Below are 461 nucleotides of genomic sequence, written 5' to 3' on the forward strand. Positions count from 1 at the left end.
GAGGCGGCGGCAGCGGCGCTCGGTCGGAAGACGCGGCGACGAGGCAGACGAACCCGCGGAGTCACCAGCCAGGGGTCTCCGCACTGGAATTTGATATTCATTTGTCCAGGGCTTACCCTCCCTTTTTTTTCCCCCTTAAACATTTTTTTTTCTTAAAAAAAAACCAACCGTATTCTTTTCAGTTTTAATTTATTTTTGCTTCCCATTCCCCCGCTGAAATCGGGCCGACCGTTTGGGAAGATTGCTCCTTCACGCTCCCCAGTCACTCCGGATTTTGGAAACCAGCGGAGAGAAGAAAGAGGTAGCAAGAGCTCCGAAGAGAAGTCGAGGAAGAGAGAGAGAGACCGGGTCAGAGAGCGCGCGCGAGCAAGCGAGCCACGAGAGGGACAGGGGCAAAGCGAGTGACCTGCTTTTGGGGGTGACCGCCAGCGCGCGGCCCCGCATCAGAACAGCCGCGCTGA

This window comes from Myotis davidii, unplaced genomic scaffold, assembly GCF_000327345.1.
Source record: "Myotis davidii unplaced genomic scaffold, ASM32734v1 scaffold167, whole genome shotgun sequence".
NCBI classification, from domain to species: Eukaryota; Metazoa; Chordata; class Mammalia; order Chiroptera; family Vespertilionidae; genus Myotis; species Myotis davidii.